This window comes from Crocuta crocuta, unplaced genomic scaffold (assembly GCF_008692635.1).
Source record: "Crocuta crocuta isolate KB4526 unplaced genomic scaffold, BGI_CrCroc_1.0 scaffold675, whole genome shotgun sequence".
Classification (NCBI taxonomy): Eukaryota; Metazoa; Chordata; class Mammalia; order Carnivora; family Hyaenidae; genus Crocuta; species Crocuta crocuta.
Window position 1 is genome coordinate 1259503 of NW_027528796.1, and position 10845 is coordinate 1270347.

General features: G+C 55.2%; 1 long non-coding RNA gene across 1 annotated transcript in view; it reads right to left on the reverse strand.

Annotated features, from left to right (window-relative positions):
• The window catches only part of LOC144224436 (uncharacterized), a 13224-nt gene extending 7697 nt beyond the window's left edge, over positions 1-5527 (reverse strand). The window contains exons 1-2 of the long non-coding RNA XR_013333047.1: positions 5463-5527; positions 4318-4470 (exon numbers count right to left, since the gene is read on the reverse strand). This is a non-coding gene — a long non-coding RNA (uncharacterized LOC144224436). The remainder of the gene's footprint in view (positions 1-4317; positions 4471-5462) is intronic.
• Positions 5528-10845: the final 5318 nt, after the last annotated feature.

Sequence of the window (10845 nt, forward strand, 5' to 3'; positions counted from 1 at the left end):
CCCTGCCCCGACTCTGGGACTCAGCAGGTCCGTGACGTGGGAATGTTTCTTGACCTCTCTGTGCCTGAGTTTCGTCATCGGAGACAAGAGAACAGAGGAACTCAGCTGGGCTCTGGAAGACACCAGGCCCTTCTGTGGGGGACGGAGACGGCGGCTGAGTCGTCAGCTGCAGGAGAGGCTCAACACCGCGCCCCAGTCCGCGGGGGGCGAGAACCAGGAACCCCGGGCCCCGCCCGCACACCTGTCAGAAGGGCCAGTAGCTAGAAGACCTGCGGTCGCAGGGGTTAGCGAGGGTGTGGAGGGACCTAGCCCGACACCCATCACGGGACGCAGACCTTCCCCCACTTACGGGGGTTACGGCCCGTGAGCCATACGTGGAAAACGCCGGAAGGCAACATTGCAATCCCCACACCCGGCCTTCGGCACCTCACTGGCCTGCTTTAAACGTGCCGGGAGCACGTCAGCCTGTGGCTGTGCGGAGTGACCTCACACAAAGCCGATTCTCCACGGAGGGTGATGCTCAGGTAAGTGACCAAACACCGTGCTGGAAGGGACAAACAGACCGGCCGTGTGGGCCCAGTGCGCCTGCGGTCGTTGACCCCGGGGACCATGGGGTGCCTGGGAGCCGGCTCGCCGTGGCCCGGCTCAGAGAGAGGACTGTGCTGCGTGCCGCCCGCCGGGGAGACGTCCACACTCCACATCTGAGGGGAGGTCTCCGCCAAACGCACTTGCTTTCACACCCTCGCAAAGCCGAAAAGTGTAAGCCAAACGAGCATAAGTTGGCCGTCTGTAAAAATGGAACAATCCTTTCGAAGAGAGTCTGGCAGTTTCTTAAAAAGTTAAGGCCTCCCCGCCCTAGGGGTCGAGCCAGGAGACATGAAGGCAGGTGTCCACGCACAGACTTGTGCTCAAACGTGCGCGGAGGCTTCACTTGTAACAGCCCCGAACTGGAAACAAAGCGAGTGTCCGTCAGGAGGTGGATGGAGACACAAACTTCTCGGCGATGGAATGCCACTCAGGGACAAAATGACCGACACGCGGATTCGTGATCGGCACTAGCACACACGCTGTGCTGCGTGAAGGAGCCACACTGAGGAGCACATACTATTCAATCACGTTTGCATACACTTCTAGGAAATGCCAGCTGACCCCTATTTCAGAGCAGGTGAGTGGTGCCCTGGGGTAGGGGTGCAGATGGCCAGGAGGGGCAGGCGACACGCAGGGGCCACACAGGAAACTTGCAAGCCACCCGGGGATTTGTCCACTGAGTGGATGGTGGCAATGGATTCCCAGGTGTATACAGGGGTCAAACCCTATTGAATTGTACACTTCAAATGCAGTTTACCAAATGTCAATTATAGATCCATAAAGCTGTTTAAAAACATATCCAGAGGGCACCTGGGTGGCTCAGTCAGTTAAGCATCTGACTTCGGCTCGGGTCATGATCTCACTGCTTGTGAGTTCGAGCCCCGCGTCGGGCTCTGTGCTGACGGCTCAGAGCCTGGAGCTGCTTCCGATTCTGTGTCTCCCTCTCTCTGCCCCTCCCCAGCTTATGCTTTGTCTCTCTCATCTCTCTCTCAAAAATAATAAAATATTAAAAAGTTAAATATATGTGTATATATATATGGAACAGTTCAAGTGTTAGTAATTTTAATCTGCACCCTCGAGTGGCTAGTTGCCCTGGTCGGGGGCACGTGGTANNNTAGTCAATTTTATTTAAACTTCAAAAGGCAAAGAAACAAGCCTTTGTTCTTTCAGATCAGAGCAGGAACTACCCTCAGAAGTTCAAATGTCCCCAGTCAAGCCACAGGCAAGGGGGGGGAGGGTCCCAGATTTGGGGGCAGCAGTGGTGGAGCGGGAAGGAGGACCCAGCTGGCAGAGAAGACAGAAGCCCCTCAGAAATGGGAAGCNGAGCTTCTCCCTGGCTGTCCTCTGCCCCTGGCTCCTGGGAGAGTTTCTAAAACCCTGGAACTCCCTGGGGTGGGCTGGGGGCATCTTCTGTCATTCATCACAAACCCCTTTTAGCCCCATCCGAGTTTCTGCTAATTAGGTGGCTCCTGGAGGATGCAGGGGGCTGGTCCCTGGAGGGGCCCAGGGGACAGGGAGGGGCAGGCGACGGGGGCTGAGCTAGCCATCAACGGCCAGTGACTTAATCAGTCCCACAAAACCCTAGACAAAAGGGGTCAGAAAGTTGCCGGCTTGATGAACGCATCCCGTGCTGGAGGGGGCACCCCAGCTCCGGGGCCACCCAGACCTCACCCTGAGCACCTCGTCATCGGGCTGTGCATGCGGACTCTTTATAGCGTCTGTTATAACAAACCGTTAACAGTAAGTGAAGCGCTGCCTCCTCTAACTGGATGCTCCTCTTCAGTGTAATTCAAGTAAAATACCAAATATGGAGCTTCGGAAAGTAAATCTAGGGTTTGTATGAAAGGACACACGTCCAAGAATTGTTAGACATTCCAGAAGAAGCAGGTGGGGAGTTTGCCCTGCTAATCCAAGATGTATTAAAAGCAACAGTAATTAAGACAGTGTAGTTTTGGCAGAGGATTAGACAAAGAGATTAACGAAACAGAGTAGAAAGCCCCCAAACGCACCATCACTGATGTGGAAAAAACCAGGCGCTTCTAACCCCCAGGAAGGTGCACAAATTCTGCCAGGGGATTAGTATCCGGTGGTTAAGAAGGAAATGGAATCTCGACCTCAGGTCTGATTCAGAAATGGTAATAAATTCCAAACAGATCAAAGGAATGTAAATGTAAAAGGAAAAATACCTTAAACTGACTATACAGAATATTTTTATGACCACAAAGAAGGAAGGCTTTCTTAAAACTCAAAACTTGCATCAGTAAATGACAAGACTGATACATCAATGACAGTAAAGTAAAGGACTGTTCATAAAAAGACGCAAAAAGGAAAGTGAAATGGCAGGCTTCCAACTGAGAGAAGACATTTGCCACAAAGGGCTAGTGCCCTGAATATACAGAAAACATCTACAAATTAAAAATGAAAAATTTAGAAGCGCCCGGGAGGCTCAGTCAGGGGAGCATCCAACTCGTGATCTCGGCTCAGGTGATGGTCTCCCGGCTCGTGGGTTCGAGCCCTGTATCAGGCTCCGTGCCCCTCCACCACTCGTTCTTTCTCTCTCTCTCTGTCTCTCTCTGTCTCGTCAAAATAACTTTTTTAAAAAAGAGAAAATCAAATGACTCAAAAGATGATGGGCTTAACAACAAATGTCACAGAAACGACGTAGGAAGAGCTTCTGAGGAAGTGAAGGCTGCTGGCCCTCCTTCGCGGCAACCTACAGTGAGGTGCTTTGCACACCACGGGCTGCTGGTGAGGCTGCAGCGTGACTGGAGTCCCGCTTCGCAAAACACTTGACGTTTCCTTATAAAGTTACAGCTCCGCACGGCCAATCACGTACAGAGCCGTCCCCAGCTTTGCACCCCGAGCGGCGTTTCTCCGACTGCGTACCCGCTAGGGAGTGAGTAAGTCAACGCAGCGGGACAGACGCAGCGATGGCGGCGGCGGCAGCAAGAAGGACAGCAGTACTAGGAACTAGAAGAGCAAGAATTGCACCCTCTAAGGGCAGGTGACCCCAAAAAAATAATTGGCCTTGGCCTTCACCGTATGCTCGTGCCCCGGGGCAGCATGAAAATAATCGTGGCCAGAAAGTTCGGAAACATTATCTAGAGAAACGCGTGTGCCAGGTGGACCCAGGGACGTGCACGGGAAGGCCGACCAGACGGCCAGGCCTGGGATGCTGTGCGGGTGTGAACTCGAACTGCACACGTGTGTCTGCGCACACTCGCCACCCTTCCCGCACCCTCAGTGGCACCAGGAACGTGCATCAACGCCATGGGCCTCAGCGGCGGACGCACAGGGGCGTTCTTCATAAGGCTCAAAAAGCAACATGAAATGATACCAGAGCATCCACGCACGTGGGGTGGATCTGTGCTGAGGCATGACTGAGAAACCCATGGAGAACGGGAAGGTTCTAGCTCTCTAGGCGGTGATGTGGCAGGTGCCTTTGGAGCCCCTGCAACCTCAGGGCCTGGCCAGCTCAGGGGCCCCCCAACCCCGGGGCCTGGCCAAGGCGGATGAGTGCACCGCCAGCATCTGCTCCCCCCCCCCCCCCGCGGGTTCCCCGGGCCCACACCACAGGCCAGGCTGGCTCGGCTCTGCTTTCCGTGTGGGCTGACACTGAGGGGCGTGGTCTACCAGATGTCACAGGGCCCACGGGGCAGCTGGTGTGACCGCAGGCCCTTCGACGGCTGATTCCCAGCACTTCTGTGACTCCAGGGCCCATCTCCTTGCCTGGAATCCTTGTCTGACTTCCTTCCGGAGCGATCTGTAGACACAGTGGGGTGTCTGGGGCGATTCTGATGTTCCTGCCCTTCCATCTCTGTGTTCACATTAGGCACACGCTTCTGATGTGTGGTGCCTCTCACGGTGCAAGCAGATAAAAACCTGCAAGATCAGAATTACACATGTGAACGAACTTTTGAGATAGAAAGTGGCCCCTCCAGAAACTTCTCGGTTGAAGAGGGGCATCCAGACCAGGTCCCCTCCTGTGCCATCAGGAGCCGTGGGGGCTGCGTGAGCCTTCCTGGCCCGGAATCNCCACTGGCTCCTCCATCTGCTTCCCCTTTTCCTGTTTTCCGTCGTCGGCTTTTCTTCTCTCTGCCCCAGCCCGGCTCCAGGGGTTTGTAGATGAAGGAAGGAAGAGGGAGGCCCGGTGGGCGGAGGGGAGACCAGGGCCTGGCGCTTCCTCCCAGCCAGCTTTGCTTCGGACTCGCCGGGGCTCTGTCTGCCTCACGGTTCCGGAAGGGTCTCTGCCTGCGTGCTGAGCTCACCGCTGCCCCGACGCTGCGTGAGGCAGGATGCCAGCAGCAGGGCCCTGTCTGCCGCGGACGAGTCAGTGCCCAGATCCCCTTAGAGATGCCCCCAGGTCACCCCATGTCATTTTGGCAGAAGGAACAGGGAGCTGGCGAGTCCCTGTTCTGGGAGCTGTAGAAACGCGGTGACACGGAGCCCGCGGGGGCCCCGGGGCAGCGTCTGCACCACGGCCAACAGGCCACACTGTGCTTGGGAGGTTTGAGCTTCTCTGGGGCCACTTTCCTCGCTGTTTCAGTGTTTGGACTCCACCCCGTGTGCTGGTGACAGACGCACCAAGCCGGCGGGTGGGACCTAGACCGCGAGCCACAGGCACCGAGAGTTAACCTGCTTGTGGGTCACACGCATGTGGCTGCAGGAACAGACACACAACAGCTGCGACGGAACGTCCGTAGGCCAGGGACGATGCCCTGTGGCCGTGGCCGTGGCCCTGGGGGTGGAGGACACTGTGCTCCAGTCCCCCAAGTAAACAGTGGCCCCTTTCCCCTTGGGGACCGTTGGGCTCAGCCTTCCCACTGCTGATCCTCATGGCCACCCCCTCCGCGGGGCAGGGACTGTCACTTCACCTACAACTGAGCAATCCACACGCACTCCGTGGGCATCCGTGGCCTGCTGGTATCCCAGCCACTGCTCCCTGGGTCCCCGTGGGGACACGGAACACGGTGAGGTGCCTACTCAGTTCTGTGCAGGGATACGTGGAACCTTGTGATCAGATGGCCACACGTGGGCACATGTGTGCTTGGGGGGGGGCCTGTGCGAACGCATGGGCCCATGTGTGTACGTGTGACTGTTTTCTGTTGTTTTCTTATCAGCTCCAAACACAAGCCCTCCTTGTAGGGCTCGCCGCCCACGCCCAGAGCCCTAACGCCCTTCTCCGAGGGCCGCGTAACCTGGTTCTTTCTCCTTCCTTCCCTCCTTCCTGCTTCCTTCTTTCCTCCTTTCAAGAATGACTTGGCAACATTTATTAGGAGCCATAAGAATGTTGAGATCCTCTGACCCTGTAACCTCATTCCTGGGCTGAGTCAGAAGGAAGCGATTCAGATGCCCCTTGGGACGCGCACAAAATAGGTTCAGAATGACACGATTCACACACACAACATGAGAAACTTAAGTTGCCAGCTGTCGCGTGGGAAGCAGGGGCGCGCCAGGGACGGGCCCAGGCAGCGCGGAAGCCCCAGCACGAGGCCCGCAGCGTGTGTGGGACGTGTCTTCCGCATTAAACAGAACGGAACACAGACGTGAATGAAGCCACAGGAAGATGGGGACGCAGACAAACCAAGGGGCGCAAGCCCGGGCGTGTGGTGCAGGGGGGCTCCCTGCCTCCACCCCTCCGCCAGCCCGGCACACCGCACCCCTTCTCTCACGGCGAGGAGGGGAGGGGACACTCTGAAGCATTATACCTGGCATTTCAGCCGTCCTTCAGCAAACATTACCGGGTCTTCGGCTCTACGCCCCCGCGGGCGGGAGTGAAACAGCAGAATCGAGCCCCACGTCCAGGACCCCGCAGTCTGTTAGGAGAGACTCACTCGGAATCTCGCGGTGGGGTGGCACGTGGTGCAGCAGGGCGTGGACGGGGGGGGGCCGTGTAACTTGCTGTCTAAGCCCAGACGCCTGTGACAGAAGCTATACTTCTGGACAGGAGATCGGGGCCACCGGACTTTGTGCCCCAGAGACTACGCAGAAGGGTGGCTGGGGGGTGGAGGCTCCGTCCAAGGGGCCGTGCTGACCTGGGTCTCGGAGCACACACTGCCTCTGGTAGGGAGGCCTGGGGGAGAGAGGAAGGAAGGGCGTCCGCAAGGGGCAGAGGCACCGGGGCCCTTCAGCCTCAAGCAGTCCAGGCCAGAGCCGGTGGTAGACCACCCCCACCCGAGGTCACCCGGACGGGAGCTGCCAGGGGTGAGGCGAGACGGGCCTGTGCGTATGTGTACTGAGCGTGGCTTTTTATTTTCTTACCTCAGATGCTTTGACGTCTGGGGCCTTGCTGACCCCGGAAGGACTGTNAATAAAACTCCCGCCCTCCCCCCTGCTGACTGACCTGGTGCACCTCCTGGAGTCCTGAGTAGCCCGCTTCCTACTTCTCGGGACCTGTGGGTATGAACTTCCTCCTCATGACAGTCATTCCCATGTCGGCCTGTCTTACCAATCCTGATTAAAACACACCCAGGAACCGCTAAAAACCACACGTGTCCCGGATGCCCGCCAAGGGCTGGGCCTGGCGTCCGACCGAAGCCAGGGATGCAGACCAGCACAGAGCCTGCGTTTCACAGAAATTCGTGGCTCCTGCTAAGAAGTTTGGGTTCTATCCTGACGGGGACTTGTGCATGTAGAAAGGTTACAGTGACAGCAAAGGGGACTTACAAGGAGGGGGTGGTTCGTCCGTCCTGGGTGAGAAGTTCAGGGCCTGAACCTCTTCCTTACCAACCCTGCCCTCTTACTTTCCTAGTTTTATTTTGTTCTTCTCTTAGGAATTTCTAGTGTTGAACGCTTCCACGTTTATTTTCATTCTTTCTTATTTGAGCGTGGCTGGGGCCACATACACAGGCTGTGATATGTGTTCTTGTTTTATTTACTTTACTTGTAATCTGTAGCTGTAGTTTTGTTCATAAGCTGTTTTAGTGAAGCATTCGTGCACATTAAAAAGTACATAAATCTAAGTGCTTGGCCGGAGGCATTTCCACGGAGCAAACACACCCACGGCGCCACGGCCAGGACACAGACGCTGCCGGCACCCAGGAGACCCCCCCCCATTCCTTCCAAGTCAGGGCCTCCATCAGGCTTGCTTTTGGACTTGAGGTAACTGCCATCAGTGCACACTCTTGGGTTTTCCTTGATACTCGTACTGTGTTTGAACTAAAGGTGGCAGCTGAGTGTGGATGAAAGCCATCCGGGGATTCCCAGTCTGGAGGTCAGGTGAACCTGAAGTCTAGTTGGCCAACCAGGACTTCCCGAGCTGGATGGGTGTGGGGACCCCCAGCTCCAGCCTTTTGGCTGCAGCCCCAAGTCCTGTCAGATGCGATGTTCGCCTGCAGGCGTGTCAAGAGGAAGGCTGTGGAGTGAGTCAGCTGGGCCCCGGGCGGCGTCTGCATAGACAAAGGGGTCACGTGCATCCTGTGGGGAGCTGGGTGGTTCCGATGATGATGGGTCGTTCTGGGGAGCTGCTGCTGGGCAGGGCAGGTTGGTCTGGACCTTTGGATGCCCAGCCCCCATGCTGAGGGTACAAGAGGAGAGGCAGGAATAAATGTCACAAGACCTGGGGAGTGTGTCTCGAGCTGGGCCACCGGGCTCGAGGTGCAGGAAGGCACAGGAGGCCCCACACCCCATCCTACGGAGCTTGTGAGCCAGACGGTAAGTGGGCAGACCCAAACACGTCCAGTTTTTGGATATTGGACTTTGAGAACCATGGCCACCAGGCCAAGGCCACTGGGGATAGGGAAGTAAACTTGGATCTCCAAGTTAAAAGGCATTTTGGTGCCATTTAGACTCACCTCACCTTGTGCCCCAGCCTGCGTCCTGCTTCCCGAGAATGTGGTACCCCAACTTTACTCATGCTTCTTTCGTGATAAAAAACACAACTGATGGAGGCAGTCCCCTCTGTTTCGTGCTGCTTTTATTGCTAGAAAGTTCTTTCTGTATGAATTTGAAACCTGCCACCCTATAACTACCCCATTCGGTGTGAACCATGAAGGGTTGAAAAAGAGGAAACAAAGCTGTCATTATTTTCAGGTGCTATGATTCTTCATATTTTTTTTTAAATATTTTTATTTATTTCTAGGAGAGAGAGAGAGAGAGACAGCGTGAGCAGGGGAGGGTCAGAGAGAGAGGGAGTCACAGACTGAAACAGGCTCCAGGCTCTGAGCTGGCTGTCAGCACAGAGCCCGACGCGGGGCTCGAACCCACGAACCGCGAGATCATGACCCAAGCGAAAGTCGGACGCTCAACCGACTAAGCCACCCAGGCGCCCCGGATTCTTCATATTAAAACCCAAAAGAGTCTACAGACACAAATAAAAGGAGAGCTTAGTGCAGTAACTAGATATAAAGTTAATATACGATAGTCAGCCGGATTTCTGCATGCCAGTTACAATCCACAAAAAGAGAAATAAAGAGAAAACACATTTACTAGAGTCACAGAATATCGAGTATTTAAGAATAAATCTAACAACAGATGTGAAGACGTCTACAGTGGAAATGATAAAAATTTTGTTAAGATAAATGTTTCAAAAATATAAATAGAATGGCATACCATATTCATGGATAGGACATATGTTATAAAATGACAATTCTCCCAAATTGATGACTATGTTTAATGCATATTTTTTTAAATGTTTTTTTATTTTATTTCTAGGAGAGAGAGAGAGAGAGAGACAGCGTGAGCAGGGGAGGGTCAGAGAGAGAGGGAGTCACAGACTGAAACAGCCTCCAGTCAGCACAGAGCCCGACGCAGGGCTCGAACCCACGAACCGCGAGATCATGACCTAAGCGAAAGTCGGACGCTTAACCGACTCAGCCACCCAGGTGCCCTGTTTAAAGCATATTTTAAAGTAGCCTTCATGCTCAGGACAGAGCCCAACATGGGGCTTCATCTCATGACCCTGAGATCAAGACTTTGGGGAAGGCAAAGGAATGGAGCCCAAGACCAGAGCTGAGATGAGGACTTGGATCCTTAACAAACTGAGTCACCCGGGTGCCTCCAATTTAATGCATTTTTAATCAAAATCAAGGTATTTCATGGAATATGTTGGAATTTTTCAGAAGAATAAAAAACAGGAATAAACAGGACATTTCTGAAGAGGGAGGGGAGTTTCCTACCCATCAGGGTCCTGGTGAGAAACAGAGGCCATGCTCAGAATGGAGATTTTGTGGAGAATTTTAAAAAAGATTTTTCGGGGCACCCGGGTGGCTGTCAGTTAAGCGTCCAACTTCAGCTCAGGTCATGATCTCACGGTTCGTGGGTTTGAGACCCACTTCGGGCTCTGTGCTGACAGCTCAGAGCCTGGAGCTGCTTCAGATTCTGTGTCTCCCTCTCTCTCTGACCCACCCCGGCTCAATGTCTCTCTCTCTCTCTCAGAAATAAATAAAAAGTTTAAAAATTTTTTAAAAAATAAAATAAAAAGAGATTTTTCACTAAGGTGTGGGCAGAACTTAAGGAATCCAGCACATGATGTCCACATGTTTGCTGGGACCCAGAGGGAGGCCTGAGGAGTGGGCCCCTATGGAGGTGGCCTTTGCTGGGGGGTCTCGCCGACCTCGGTGACAGGCAGGAGGACCTGGGGAGTCCGCACCCACCTCACTGTTCCCAGTCTCGCTTTTGCTGGTGCCTCCCCGGGGCTGGGCCCACCAGAAGCCAAAGGGCAGGGGGCAGGGGCAGGCCATCTCCAGGCCCCCAGCATGGACCGGGTGCAGAAGGAGAGAGGGAGCCTGCAGCAGGGGTGGGGGTCCCTCACCTGGGAACGGAAGGTCAGCACGCTGCGCTGTGTCACAGGGAGGGGCCTTGTGGGTCTAAGGGTGCCCTGAAGACAGCTGGGAGGCGGGTGGTAACAGGGAGAAGATGCTCAGGACACCCACAGCTGAAGGCGCTGTGCCGGGGTGCCCAGAGCGGGTCTGCCCGTCAGCCTGGGGAGAGCCGGCACGGAGACATCGCACGGAGGAGGCTCCTGTGCAAACCCCTGAGACCCCAACAGTGTGCGCGGCCGGGGAGGGCAGGGCCGTCCACGCCTGCTGGTTTGGAGGCAACTTAAAAACCTGAGGAGGATCTCCTGTCTCCACCCTGGGAGCTGCAGCATCATGGCCAGGGTGGAGGGGTGCGGNGTGGTGCTGTTCCCGAGTTTGAGCCCAGGCCCTGCACCCCACTGCTAGCTACACCCTTGCCCTGTGACAAGGGTTAGGGTTAGGGTTAGGGTTAGGGTTAACAAGGGCGTGGGTAAGTGTGCTCATGGCGGCGGCAGCCCCA